We start from the raw sequence: 15077 nt of genomic DNA, 5'->3' as shown, positions 1-15077 counted from the left end.
ATGAAAAGCAAAATCAACCTCCAATTGTCCAATGTCTGGGGTCCAACTCACGATCTTCTGGGCTCCTCCAAGGGCTTGGGTCACTTCTCTAGCCTTGCCCGTTGTAGCACACACGTTGTCTTCTAGGCTCCAGCTGCCTGTACTCCACTGCTGCTGCTGTTTTTGGTGGTCATCTCATGGTACTGGTATCTCCAAAACACTGCTGTCTTCTACTGTAACTAGGCTTCATCAACAGCCTCTCATAGGCTCTCTTCATGGTGCCAAGCCTCAACTCCTTTGCATGACCCCTTCTGTCCTGGGCCATCAATTGCAACTGAGGCTGCACCTTCACCAATGGCCTTCCATGGCCTATCACAGTGCCGAGCCTCAGCTGCTCTGCATGACCCCTTCATGCCTTCAAAACCAGTACCACCTGGGTGACTCTTACACATTACCAAGTCCTGCTGCTGCACGAGGTACAACTTTGGCTATCTCTGGAACACAGCCTTTTTGTGCTCTCAGAAAGCATTTCCCAGAAGATGTCATCTCAACGATGCTGGTCTCTTCTTAATCACCGCTAATTTCTTAGCTCCAGCTAACCAGCATCAATAGTCCCAGTAATGCAAAAGTTTCACTTTAGTAGTTCTGGTATCTTGTTAATCACAACTGATTCCTCAGCCCCAGCTAACCAGAACCAGAGAATCTTCCCAATTAAAATAGCAATGGCCCTGAAAAGAGTCTTTAATCTTCCCTCTGAAATTTCACAAGCCAGACCTCTCCATCTTCTGCACTGTTCTCAACATTATCTTCCAAGCTCCTACACAACATCTGACAGAGCTCTTAACAACGAATGGATCTTCAAGCCCAAAGTTCCAAAGTCCTTCCACAGTCCTCCCCAAGACAAGGTCAGGTTGTCACAGGAATACCCCACTATGCTGGTACCAATTTGTCTTAGTCAGGGTTTCTATTCCTGCACAAACATCATGACAAAGAAGCACTTGGGGAGGAAAGGGTTTATTCAGCTTACACTTCCACATTGCTGTTCATCACCAAAGGAAGTCAGGACTGGAACTCAAACAGGTCATGAAGCAGGAGCTGATGCAGAGGCCATGGAGGGATGTTCTTTACTGGCTTGCTTCCCCTGGATTGCTCAGCCTGCTCTCTTATAGAACCAAGACTATAAGCCCAGAGATGGTACCACCCACAAGGGGACCTCCCCACTTGATCACTAATTGAGAAAAAGCCTTGCAGTTGGATCTCATAGAGGCATTTCCTCAACTGAAGCTCCTTTCTTTGTGATAACTCCAGCCTGTGTCAAGTTGACACACAAAACTAGCCAGTACACAGTCAGTGCTCTTAACCACTGAGCCATCATCTCTCTCTAGCCCCTAGATAACTTCTTTTTAAAAACTGAAAAAAGATTGTGTGAGGGGGTGAGAGAGAGGGGAAGGGGAGGAGGAGGGAGAAAGAGAGAGAGAGAGAGATGCAGATGTCTTTGGAAGCCTGAAAAAGCTGTCAGATCTCCTGGTGCTGGAGTTATATATGGTTATGGGCCACTCCGTGCAGTTTCTGGGAACCCTTCTTCTTTGAGCAGAAAGTGCCCTAAACCACTGGGCTGTCTCTCAAGCCCCTCACTCTCTTACTATGGGAACTTGAGGTCCTCTTTTGCAGTTGTTGCCTTTTCAGTATCTCTGAGAGTCCACGGGAGTTGGCACCCACCCACCTACCCCCACACATCTCTTTCCTATTGGTGACCCCCTGGCAGGGCTTTTGGATTGTCTCCTTCCTCACGGACCATAGCCCACGCTCTCTGCTGCTCTATCTAGGGTGGGCAGGATGCCACTACTTGGGGAAATGCTGAGGGCAAGGGAGCAACAAGGCCAGGAGAGGGAACTAAAGGAGGAGAGGGGGCACGGGGAGTGGAACTGCTGAGCGTGGGCTCAGTCCCAGAGCCAAAAGCCTGCGCTGCAAATTGCTTTTTCCTTCATGTCTGTCCCAGGGAAAGGCCCAATTAAAATAACACCTATTGAAAACGGAAGCAGAATTGCAACAGGCTGCCTATTAGGCCTGTCTCCACAGGCAACGAGGGGTAGCTGTGAGCTTGAGGAACCCTCCCTGTGTGAGCACAGATCGCCCCCGAGCTTTGGGAAGACTCCAGAAAGGGGCTGCCCCAGCACCTGACCCGAGAAGAGCCCGGACCCTGACGCTTTGAGGGTACCCTGTGCAGGGGCCGGATACTTTCCAGGGCTGAGTCCTGAGGCTTGATGAGACCGAAAGCATCCGGTTCTAAGTCTAAGAACAGGATCAGTGTAGTTGAAAGGAAACTTCTCAGGGAAAGACAACGTGTCAGGGGCCACCCAGCCCGCTAGGGGTGACAGCTGGAGGCAGAGAGAAGGTTACATATTTGGCATTCACGGCTTCTGCCACTTTATTCTACTGCCTTGAACATCCCATCCTAGCCTTGGCCTGGGACCCTGGTCCTAGCCACAGTTCCTACACACTGGCCCTGTGCCATATTTCTGCTCAACACAGCTAGGTAAGGGAAGTAGGGGCTATGCCAAAAAGATTTTTTTTTTTCTGGTTTCAAAGCATCTCTCCAGACCCCTCAGGAACTGGTCTAAGTTCTTCCTCACATAGCCAGACTGCGGTGTCCCTAGGAGGCAGGCAGAGATGGGATGGACACAGTGTCTAAGCTGGCCAGAACAGTGGGTTCTGGAGGTGCCTGCTGGCCGCCCACAGGGAAGCTTAGTAGTGGGTGGTATTCTCTCCACTGGGCCATGTCTCAGCTACCCAGGGTTGGTTTCCATGACAACAACAAGCTCCTTACCCATCCTGTTCATCCTTAAAAGATTCCCACCCCAGCTGTCTGAGCCTGGGCTCCTCGCCCAGCTGCCTGCCGTACCAGCAGCCCACAGCTCCAGAGCCCAGGTTTAGCAGTGAACTGTCAAGCCTCCAGAGAGAGTCTCCTGGGAGGTGCCTGGTAACTGGCCAGTCTTAGAAAAACGTCCACATGATTGCTTCTTAATTGGATTAGGAACTCGCTCCCAGGGGTTCTCTGCCCTCCACGTTGCAGCCAGGTTCCTCCAGTCTTTTGGCTCTCAGCATTAAGATCTTCCCCGTCCCCTGCTCAGTGTCCCCAGCTGTAAGAGTGCTGCTAATGGGGACTTCTGCAAAGCCAGTTACATACCCAATGGGAAAAGAAATGCTCTGATACCTTCAGAGATGAGACACAGCCCCAGCCTGGAGCTGTTCAGGGGCGCCACCCCTCTCTTGAGCCTCAGGTAACCCCTATTCCTGGCCTCTGCACATTGTTTCTGCTTCTCTGCCCTCCCTCTCTACACAGAAGCTCCTTCACAACCCAGCTCCAAATCCCCTCCCACCAGAAGTCTTCCTGTCTCAATAATTTCCCCCTCTGTCTTCTCACAGTGCCTATATTTAGTCCCTGTAACATGACTTGCCTTATGGTATATTGTGCCAGGGAGGGGGGGTGGGAGATCCCTGGAGCTATTTATTTTTCTGAAGTTATTTTTTTTTTAGTATGTTTTCTTTCTCTGCTGAAAAATTCTTCTAGTGAGCATATGTTGTTTACCTGCCCGGCACACAAATCCTGATCCCCTTTTCTTTCTTATGGAAATCCCATCCCACTGGCCAGCTAGAATCGCTGCCTCCTCCTCCAATGATAAGAATCTGGCCAAGCAATTGACTGGTCATAAATATTGATTTAAAGATGACCACATGACTGGGTAGAGCCAAACAGGATTTCCTCTGGTATTTCTGTGGACACAGCCAGCTCTCTGACAACTATCAATTCCCCCTGTGGTACTTACCTAACAGAAACAGAGATGCTTGCAGGTAGGAATTGTCATGCCCCTTAGTTCTGGGCAGTAAGACATGGACAGAAGTTGCTGGGGAAGACGATTAGGAACAGACTCAATTGGCGTGGCCTCCACCCCAATCTTAACGGATGCCTCTCAGGTCCCTGACACCTCAGCCTGAGTGGTTTCATTGCAGTCAGGTAAGAGGCTGCCTGACGGTGAAGCTCGCCAAGGCCAGCGCTGGAGCCAGAGTGAGGAGAGAGAGTGTGCACGACATCACTAACACCCGTACATCCAGCCATGCTAGAAGCTTGGGCTGTCCCAGTGTGGAGAGATGGCATTTCCTGTCCCTGCCTCAGCCGGCCTGCACTGGGTTTCTCTCTCTCTCTCTCTCTCTCAGTGAAAGAGGCTTGAATGGAAACCTCCACAAGACCCAAATCCTGTGCAGTAAGACTCAAATCTGTACAATAAAATGCTAAGTGCAGGGATGAAAGGCCGTAAATCGTTCTTTGAGTGGCCAGATTCATAATAAAAGTCAGGTGAGAGTTTGAAAAGACGTTTACATGCAGACTAGGCCAACTAAAGGACAGACTTGTTAGTTATCTGAGTAGGTCTCAGGCCACGGACATCTCCGAAACAGTGCATGAGCCAGCCTTATCTTTACCGAACCCTTCCTTCAGCATTCATACCTCCAGGGAACCTGCACCATCATTCCTGACCCCGCCATCCTGTCTTAGTGATTACTTTGCTCTGATTTTTCTCCTGGGTCGCTGTACCTGGCCCAGGACCTACCCACCCTAGGCAGGTGCTCTTCCACTGAGCTACACCCCCAGGGATGGCTTACTCCTTTTCAAAGCTCAAGCCAGCTGTGCCTCCATGAACCAATTGAGCACTGTGTGTGTCTTCTCCCCAAGTCCCACCCCACCAGTGAGTGGAGACCCCTCTAGATTGGAGCATTTTGGGTGTCTTTGACTTCAGACTAGGGGGCCCCCGGTGTGTAGGGTGGCCCTATTAGACTGGGGTTCAGACGCTGCTTCTACTCGTATCAGAATAGACCCTCAATCTGTCTCTGTCTCAATGGCAAGATAAGAAAATATGGAGTCTGAACTACAAGTCTGCAGCGGGGAGGAAAAGAGAAAGAGTGAGCGATTAGCATAAAGGACCATTTTCTCCTTCAGAGGAAGATGGTCAACAGCCCATAAGGATTATTTGTAAGTCAGAATTCATGATCCAATGATAATAACAGATTATTCAAACTCAGGCCCTGTCCCCTCACAGGCAGCAATATGTGCAAAAATTCCCTCCCTACATATGGCCAGGATTCCCTTTAAAAATTACTTTTTTTTTTTTTTTTTTTTTTTTTACATTTTCAGAGAGAGAGAGGGCGAGGGAAAGAGGAAGGGAGGAAGGGAGGGAGGGAGGGAGGGACAGACAGACAGACAGACAGACAGACATGTGGGTCCCAGAGACTGAACTCAGGCCATCAGCCTTGGTAGCTGGGACCTTTGCCTACTGAGCCATCTTTCCAGCCCCCAGGATTCTGCTTATAGGACTTTCCTCTGTCTCTTGTTTTTGATCGTTGTGTGACCATGGATCCCTTCACTGGGAAGCTTGTCAGACCCCTGTAGACATATGAGAAGAGGCCCTTGTGTGTTTGTGGCCTATGGCTTCTGTTGGATGGAAATGCCCTATACAGTTCCTACGCCACTGGAAGAAAGGTCCACTTTGTTTCTGGCCCCTGTCCTTTTTCAAAAGACTGAAATCTTTTCAACAGCAGCGATACAGTGAGTCTTCCAGAAGGCGAGGAGTTTTCACAGAGCCGAGGAAAGCCCTGTAGGAAGGAAGGATAGCCCACACGAAGGCAGCAGTCTGAGGAGGGTCAGAGTGCCCATCAGGCGTAAGTGAACCACCAAGAGCAACAAGCAAAGGGGATAAGGACCGAGCCCCAGAGGGTGTAGGGGCGAGGAGGGAACTGTTTGACTACGTTGGAAACTGTACTTAGTAGAATAATCAATGGGAAGGTGGGCCAGACCTTGGACAGGAGAGAGACATGGTAAAAATAGCGCTAATGATCCAGACATCTGCATGTGGGCAGAAGAACATGAAGGGAGACAGCCGAGCTGCTCATCCAGACAGCGCAACCCACGGAAACCGGAGACATTGGGGTTCAGTTTTTACACAGGCTTTGTGACCAGTAGGCTGGGTGTGTGTGTGTGTGTGTGTATTTGTGTGTGTGTGTGTGTGTGTGTGTGTGTTTGTGTGTGTGTGTGTGTGTTTGTGTGTGTCTGTGTGTGTGTCTGATCCTCTAGGAGCCAACTGAACAGGGACTTCAGCTGCCTAGAACTCTTCCTATGTCAGTAACCAATCAAGAAACTTAGAGGAGATAAAAGTCAGGGAGCAGCAGTCCAGAGGTGTTGGACCAGGTTAATCATCAGGAGAATGAGGGAGAATCATGGAGCGCTTTCAGCCTCCACATTTTCCAGGCATCCTTATCCCATACTAAATAAGGAGAAAGATGGGACACATTTGTACAATAATTCAAGATTAGATTTCCATAGCAACAATTACCCAAAACTCAACTCCCGACAGTCGCAACAGCAGGAGCTAGCAAAGAAGACTACGGGGGTGGGAGATGTGTGTGTGGTGGGGGCTCAGAGAATGGCTTCCTTTTATCCTTAAATGGAAGGAAGGCTGAGCTGGTGCCAGGACTCAAGTCATCCCAGAGCCACCTTAAGCCAAAAGTAAGGGTTGGCAAAGGATGAGCAACTGGGAGGCTTACGTGAGAAACACTTCAGGAACACGTGGACTGGGCACAGGGAGTCATCTCTCCCATGGCCCACTTGGTGTATGAGAGTTCTCCCTGGCCTCTAGAGGTGCTGGTGTGGGCTGAGTGAAGATGGACCTCACAGACCTTGGCTGACTTGAGTCTGCTTGAAAACCGTAGCCTACTAAAGGCTCACATCTGCTGGGATGGGGGAGAACTGAGTTCCAATCAACTCTATTTTATTCCCAACACTCCCTGTATGACCCCCTCAGTTTGTCCCACAGTTAGGTATGTAGCCTACTTCCAAGATCTGTTACAAAGCTGGGTGAACAGCGAGAGATAGGAAATGTCTTTTTGTTTGTTTGTTTGTTTGTTTGGTTGGTTGGTTTTGTTTTGTAATCAGTGTAGACTTCAGTGCAGACACAAGGTACCACCAAGCTGAAGCAAATGGACAAGATGAACCACACCCAAGGCCGAACCACACCCAAGGCTGAACCACACCCAAGGCTGTCTTCACCAGGGAGAGACAGGTGGGCAAGAATCAGTGTAAGGACTGTGGCAGGAACCTCACCCGTGGTCAGAGAGGAACCAGGGAGACAGGGCCAGGTGGAGGGGGGTGGCTTAGTGGCTGAAGCAGCATCTGCTTGCTACCAGCAGACAGATGGTTAGCCTGGCAGAGTCAGCTCGTAGGCAGGCAGTTAGATGCAACCTCTGGTGTTTATTTTAGTTTTAGAAAGAAGTTTGGCTCCAAAAGGAAAAGCATTCTGTTTTCCTTTCAGAATGCCGTAAGTGTTGCCCTTGCTGCACCACACACACACACACACACACACACACACACACACACACACACACACACACGGTCTTCCGGTTTTGTTGCCTGGTAGTGCCTGGGGCCACTGGTTGTTTTTCTGATCCTGGGTTTTCAGTTTGCTTTAGTGTCTCTAGGGAAAGGAGGGGAGCTTTGTTTGTTTAAATCTTCATTTGGGGCATAAAGAAAAAAAGCAAGTTGACTCTTTCTGCAGCAAGGGAAATCTTCCACCGTGCCTTACCAGCAGTTGGAAGATTTTTGAAAGAAAATCATGCTCAGATTCTTACAATCTGAGATACTATCTCGTCCATGCAATCACCCTTCACCCTATGAAGCACCCAGATGGTCCACACTGAGCCCTCTGGCCAGCAATACCTTACACTGACTTACGGTGAGAAGGAACTAGGTAATGAGAACATTACGTTAGCACGGTTCCCATTCCGGGCTCTTTCTCTCAGTATCCCTCCCTCCAGCTCAAAGCATCCTTCTCTGTTTTGTCTCCTTCCCATCTCCATGCCCTTTCTTCCCACTTTCACAGCCGACTCACTTCCTCTTCTGAGTAGGAAGAGACAGGTGTGTGAGAGAGGCCATCAGAGGAAAGGAAGCTGAGTCCTTAGGTAGACTTCTTGGAGTGGGCTTCAGAATGGCTACCACAGACCAGGTCTGTCTTCAACAGAAGGATCGAGAAATACAGGTGGATCAGGATACCTAGAAGTGGTCAGCCTCTCAGGACTGATGCCTCAGGCTGACCAAACTCAGTGATGGGTGATCAGAAATGCATCTTCCAAAATCATATGTAGACAGAAAGACCCATGTCCAGACACTGAAGAGATGACTCCATGGGTAAAAACACTTGCTGGGCAAACCTCACGACCTGAGTTTGATCCCAAGAAAGCATTTTCTAAAAATATTAAAGCCAGATGTAACCATGTGCCCTGGCAACCCTGGCACTTCTACAGTGATGTGAGAGATGGAGAGAGAAGAATCACCCAGAAGGGCCCAGGCCAGTGAGCCTGGGGTATTCAGCACAGCAGAAACAGTAAGCCTACTCCAACAGGGTGCGAGAACAGAAAGCTATCCTCAGATCTCCACCTGTATTGTGGTGCACGCATGCCCCCCGCCCCCCGCCCCTTCTGCTATTGCTGCTGCTACTAATGACCTGAATCTAAAGATCTTCTCATGGCTCAGTGATGTGAGGGAAGGCATCTCAACTTTAGAAAGGAGCAAACAACACCTGCAAAGATATAACACCACCACTCATTAGAAAGACATGTGTCCAGTCCACAGTGTGGTACCACTGCACACGCACTTAACCAGTATGACTTCAGCTGATACCAGGAACAAACTGAGCACACAACGACCGGAACATGGCTCACTGCTGGTGAGAATGTGAATTTGTTAAGCAGTCGCTATGGAAAATGGTCTGCAGTATTTCATACAGTTAAACTTCTGCTTCATATGTGACCCAGTAACCTTACCTCTAGGTATTTGCCCAAGAGAAATGAAAACTTTGATTCATACATGTATAAGTACCTGTACATGAATATTTATGCTGGATTTATTCATAGTCACCAAAAACTGAATACAACCCAAATATACCTCAACCATAGACAAAAACAAGAGTTCAAAATTAAAAACTTAGGCTATGGATCAGCATGGTCATATACCCATACTCCCATCACTCAGGAACCTGAGGCAAAACAATCACTTGAGTTGCCTGGGCAACATAATGAGACCGCATCTCAACCAAACCGAACCAGATCTGTGCTTTAATGACCCATCTGATGGGGCAGTACCCATTTTGCAGTGAAAAGAAATGAGTTGCTGACAGATGAAATAACATGGCGTGTAGTCAACTATGAGTGAGAAACTAGATTGAATTATATGATCCCATTTATTTGACATCCAGAAATGGCAAACCACGGGGACAGAGAATAGATGAGTGGACATCAGAAGTCAAGGAGAAGAATAAAAGGCTGGACCACAAAGAGGCCACACTGGGAGGTCTTTCCAGGTACTCTGTATCTGTCAAAATTCATAATGTCGCATAATGTCACCCTGTGCTAGGTAGGGTCACTATTGCTGTGATAAAATACCAGCACCAAAAGCAAGTCAAAGAGAAAAGGGTTTGTTTGGCTTATGATGTCACACCATTGTTCACTGTTGAAGGAAGTCAGGACAGGAACCCACATGGGGCAGGAGCCTGGAGGCAGGAGATGATGCAGAGACCACAGAAGTTTGCTGCTTATTGGCTTGCTCCTCATGGCTTGCTCAGCCTGCTTTCGTACAGGACCCAGAACCATCAGCCCAGGGTTGGCACCACCCACAGTGGGCTGAGCTCTCCCCATCAATCAGTAGTTAAGAAAATGCCCTACAGTCTTGCCCAAAGCCTGATCTTATGGAGGCATTCTTTTGGATTGAAGTTCCCTTCTTTCAGATGACTCTAGCTTGTGTCAGGTTGACGTAAAACTAGTCAGCAAACAGCCCAAAAGTCAATTTTACAGTAAATCTAAAATAGGACTCAAAAGATACATTTATAGTGAATACTTTGGAGACAGTTTTTTTTAAAGCTAGGGATAAAATGAGGTAAAAATAGCATGATAGCCAGACCCAGTGATGAGCAACTGTAATCCCAGCGTTCAGGAGCCTGACAAAGGAAGATGACAAGATGGAGGTTAGTCTGGGCTACATAGTTTACAATTATGCCCGAAAAGCAAAACAAAACAATAATAAACTCAATTTTATCCATGGAGGAGGCAATTGGAATTTGAACATTTTATCAAGGTCATCTGAGCTATATCGTAAATTTGAGTTCGCCCTGTGTTAATGTGAGCCCTTCTTCCAAATAAAATTAATATGTATTAATTTATATGTCTGTGTTATCTATAATATAAATATAATTTATATGATAAAGGTAGACACTAACTTCAGACTTTTCCAATGGTGAAGCTGCCAAAACTTGAAGGGTAACTGCTAAAAGAATCAAGATAAGGTGTTTAATTTCCAAGCCAATAGCGGGCATGAGAAAAAGAAGAAAAGCAAATAAAATGAGTTTTTTTTTAAAACTCACCATATTAAATGGATTTATATATATATGTATATATATATATATACTATCACAATTAAGAAAAATCCATGAAACACACAAATAAAAAGCTGATGTGTTAATAACATTCAGCTACACACTATGTGCCAAATTGGAAAACACGGGAAGTTTACAAGGGGAATGAATGGGCTGAAAGGAATATGCACAAAGAAAAACAGAGCTGGTCTAGAAGAGTTAACATATCACGGGGATGTGCAATGTGCATTCAATGCCTGCAATACACAAAGCCCATTGCAGGGTGATGAGGGGGAAGGCGCAGTTTGACTAGCCTAGGGTGACAGCTGGAGCGGTGCTCACATGAAAGGCAGCAAATCCAAACTTGTCCATGTGTGGGGGGTGGTGCCTGTCTGTGCATCTGTATGTTTCTGCATGTGGAAGCCAGAGGCTGGCATCGTGTCTTCACTGATGGCTCTCCACTTTAATCCCGAAGGCAGGGTCTCTGGCTTGGATCCAGAACCTGTTGGCTCTGACAATCTAGCTAGACAGCTTGTCCCTGGGATCCATTTCTGCTTCCCAAGTACTGGGATCGCAAGTGCGCCACCATACCCCTGCCTCTGGTTTCTGTATGTGCTGAAGACCCAAGCTATGGTCCTTATGCATGCACAATGAATATCTTATCCATGGAGCTGTGTCTCCAACCTCCAAAGTTATTTCTAAAAATGGGATAAGGGAATGGACCCTCCCTTAAATCCTAGTAACAAGAATATTTATTAATCTACATAAGAGTTGATTTCCAATGACACCCCATTATGAGCCACACTTCCAGGTCCTCATGTCCTTGTGCCATCTCCTCCCACTTTGAATCTGGACTCAACTAGTTACTTATTTGTAACACATAAGCTGTGTTGGAGGAGAAAGATGCCAGTTGTGTGCCATTTCTGAAGATCTAGAAACTTCTGCTTTTGGTGAAGAAATCTGCCCAGTCCTGAGGTCAGCCCTCCTCCCACGAAGACTGGAGAAGGCGATGCCATGGGACTGAGAAGGAGAGAGGGGCCCATCGTCCCTGCCAAGCGCACCCTCCTAGCTGTTCCCACGAATATGCCAGACACAGACACTGTAGTCAGCGTGTCACCGCTGCATGCCTCAGCTATAGCTGACATCTGCTACACCAGGAGTGCCCACCTAAGTCTATCTGAGTCATCAACTGAAAGCTTAGGGGGCAGTCTGTAGCCCAGCTAAAGCTAGCCAGGTACTTTCAATGTTGCTGAACCCTGGGCCTGCTAAACGTTCTCCCATTTAATCTTCCAACCACTTAAACAACAGTTAAAGTACGTGTAACTGGTTTCCATTTTCCAAATGCAGACTCAGGAAGAATGTGATATTCAGGATAGAAGCTGGGCTTGAGTCAAAGATTTCTGAATTGGGGGCTGCACACTCCCATCCATTGCGTTATGTGGGCAGGTAGGGACATTAAGAGATGAAAACGTGTGACATCTCAGGCAAGTTCCTATGCCCTCCAGTATGAGCTTCTCTCCAGTGTCCTCTCTCTCTCTTTCTTCATCTCGTGTTCTGGAGGAGGGGAGTAGACTATAGAAAGATGGTCAGGTAATTAGGTGGGGACGTAGCTGGGCTATTGTGATTTTGGCATGTTTCATTACAAGTGGCAATCAGCACTCAGCCGTGGCTTGAAGACACACAGATGTGGCATCTGGGCACAGCTTGTCTTTTAGAAGTGAGCACGTGTCCCTGATGGGGAGTGTGTCTTGATCTCTGTCTGCTGCTACCAGTGGAAAAGCTGAGCTTCCTGCAGAAGAGAAGGACCGACTTTGTGGGGGATCCTCCTCTCCCCGTAGCCCAGGCAAGCTTTTGGACTCTTGCTCAAGTTTTGCAGATAAGGGTGGGGGTGGGGGACATGGCTCCTAACTGCTCCTGATAGAGAGATTGTCAGGCTAGGATATGTCACCAGATCCATCCTCTGGGCTTTTCTGAATCCCAGGGCCTCTGGCTGAGATCTTCTCAGCCCAGCAGGGCTGGTGCTAAGATCACGACATTGAGAACAGCTCAGCATGTGGGGTTTCAGGACCATGGACAGCTCAGCTGTCCTTCTACCTAGGTGGCAGGACAGAGGTGGGAGGCTGGGTCCTCTGCAGGCAAGCAGACCTTCGACTTCGGAAGAACACAAGAGTCTATGTCTGGCCTCATCCTTTTGCATGAAAGGAAACTCAGGAGAGGAGAGAAACAATTTGTCCAATGCCACACACCAAGTCAACAGAGAGTCTACTTCCTTTCACCCTGATGCTGACCAGAACTTGATAAAAATAAAAATCTCATGCTTTTGGGAGTGATCAGGAGAAACAGGAAATAAGAAAAAAAAAGAGAGAGAGAAATAAGAAAACCTGAAAGAGCACCCAGCCCTGACGGGAAGGTCTGTGATTTGACTTCTAACAGCAAATTCTTGACAAGAGCGTCTTACTTTCACTAAGGTGATGTGGCCTTTCAAAAACATTTCCGTTACTATGGCAACTTCATCCCAAGTTTTATCTCCATGGCAATTCATTAGAGTTTTTCACCCCCTGGTGTGTATACATGCGAATGCCTATACATATACCTCTCCCTAAATTAACGCAAAAATCACATTTTTCTGGAAGTGGAATCTCTAATTATCCAAATCTGCAAGCCAGGAGCATAACAGGCACAATTAAAGATAGTCAGGGCTCAGGGCACAGAGAAAGGACTCTGGTGCTTTTGGAGGGGGCTCCACCATTTCATATCTATTAAAATCTCCCCCGGTCTTAGTGCCCAATAAATCCACACATCGGTATAAAGATCCTCTTTTTCATTGTGTCTCCCCAGTGCTAAGCTCATGACAAAGGCTTGGGTTTGTTTGTGCTGGGTAAGGAGAGAAAAGCCTGGGGCCCCTGACTGCCACCTCCCAGAACACAGTGGTGTCACTCCTGATGGATCTGCCCCTGTACCCCGCCTTGGAGCAATCCTGTAGCTAGTGGGCTGCGCACGGAGTGCCCAGGCAGGAGGTGTTTCCCATCCTGGTGCTTCCTTCCTCTCTCCTCCCTCCCAGGGCTTCAGTTTCCTCTATTTCAGGTGAGAGGGTTAGGTAGCACCCCGAGCCGCACTTGGACAGCCATAGATGAGCTGCGACCAAGCTCTGCCCTGATAGGCAGAAACTGCATTCTGATCAACGATTGCACAAAAGAGGTGCATTCCGTGGGTAGTGCTAAAGGGGGATTGTTTACGGGACACAGATAATGAAGAGGTTTGCAGATGAGTGACTGAGAACCAGAGAGAGAGGTGCTGCCGTGTGGGCATTTCCAGGCTGACCTAGGACTCCGAGTTCTAGAACCGCATGACAAACCTCCTTTCCCAAGGTAAGAGAGGAGCTTGCTACTTCCCCCAAGCCTGTCACACACCTGTGGCTCCAGACTGCATCTCTCTGCTCCCACCCTGTGCCAGTCAACTCAGTTATAGATGGTTATAGAGATAAAGTGGAGCAAAAGACATAGTATATGGAGGCCAAGACAAAGGCACAAGAGTCTAGCTCTGCCGCCTCCTGGCCAGACCCGGTGTCTTGTTTGTTTGTTTTGTTTGAGCATGCGTAGTCTCAATCTGTGAATCTAAGATTGCGGTGGGAATTAAAAGTTTGGCTGGGAGACAGGATTCGGTGAGTGACTGCAGATGCCATTCAAGAGCCTGAAGGCTCTTCCTGCAGGGATGATCCCAAGAGAGCAAGGAGAGAGGCTTGGACAGGAACACTCCAGCTGAGCTTTCTCATCAAGGTGGGGAGGAGCACAGCTGGAGTCTTTCCACCCACCGGGAAACAGGGCGATACCCAGCTGCAGGGGGTCAGTCAGCTAAAGGGTGATATGACAAAAACCTATGGCACCTGTAATGTCAGTTTCCAACATGAGCTTATCACTGCATATTGCTAAGCGAAAACAGTCGCAGGTCTCCAACCATTCAAATGTTCAAAACTGCACGAATGCTGCAAGGACAGCTTTTTTTTTTTTAAATTAAAATGCCCAGGTTTTACTGTTTTGATTCCCTAAACACACAAAAGGAGCTACAGCAAAGGATTGATGGTGATTCTTTCTGGGTGAGAGACTGGGACTACTGGAAAAAATGCACTTCAAGTCCACAGATTCTACCTACTGGTGACATCCAAGGACCTAGCATGGCTGCGGGGCTCTGTGATTCAGTGTCTCATGCCACCATGACTAACTACATCCTTTGCTGGTATTGAACCTCATACAGATCAGGGCAGAGATGCGTGAACCCTTCAAGATATTTCTTTTTGCATTATTCTCGGTGCTGTTGAGTGCTTTCAGACATTCACATTTAACTTCCCAATCACTTGGCCAGCTAATATTCTTAGAGATGAGGGACCTGAAGCCTGAGAGGCTGAGTGGCTTTTTCCATCAGCTGGGAAACCCTGAGGCTTGCCTCGTTAAGCCCCGTGTCTCTGTGCACATCTGCCAACTGTCCGCCCATTTCCTCGCTTTTGTTGAATGCTTCCTCCCCAACTAGGGATGATACTTTTCAGAGTATGGAGCAGTGGGGCCCAGGCCTGGCTTTGAGGAAGGGTCACCGTCACAAGGAGGCTATGCAGTTGGCAGAGGACACAGACCTTGTGAGGTAGAGGTGTGACCACCC

Source organism: Mus musculus, chromosome 11 (genome assembly GCF_000001635.26).
Source record: "Mus musculus strain C57BL/6J chromosome 11, GRCm38.p6 C57BL/6J".
In the NCBI taxonomy this organism is placed as follows: domain Eukaryota; kingdom Metazoa; phylum Chordata; class Mammalia; order Rodentia; family Muridae; genus Mus; species Mus musculus.
Note: the sequence above shows the minus strand (reverse complement) of the source record.